Genomic DNA, 375 nt, shown 5'->3' with positions numbered 1-375 from the left:
CCCCCCCCAGCCGTGCCCCCCACAAACACACACCCCCCCTCTCCACAGGCTCCCCCGCCTCAGCCCCGGCCCCATCCTGAATTCAGAGGCCACCACATCCCCCCACTTCCCTCACCATCCTGCATGGAGAGGGGGTCCCTTCCCCCCTCGGGGCGGTCCCCCCCACCTCACTCCAGCCTTACAACGCGACCCAGGGGCATCTCCGAGAGGGCTCCTTCCCTCGGGCTCCTCCAACACACGCGGCTCAACCCCCTCCCCGCACCGCGCCGACCCTCCAGAGCTTCCCCGCACGCCCACCCCCCGCAGGAGCAGCAGGGACCCTCCACACACACACCCCTCCGCGGGGAATGGAACAGTCCGGAGCCTCCCGTCCCC

The sequence above is a fragment of the Chaetura pelagica genome, unplaced genomic scaffold (assembly GCF_000747805.2).
Source record: "Chaetura pelagica isolate M959 unplaced genomic scaffold, ChaPel_1.0 scaffold66, whole genome shotgun sequence".
Lineage (NCBI taxonomy): Eukaryota > Metazoa > Chordata > Aves > Apodiformes > Apodidae > Chaetura > Chaetura pelagica.
Note: the sequence above shows the minus strand (reverse complement) of the source record.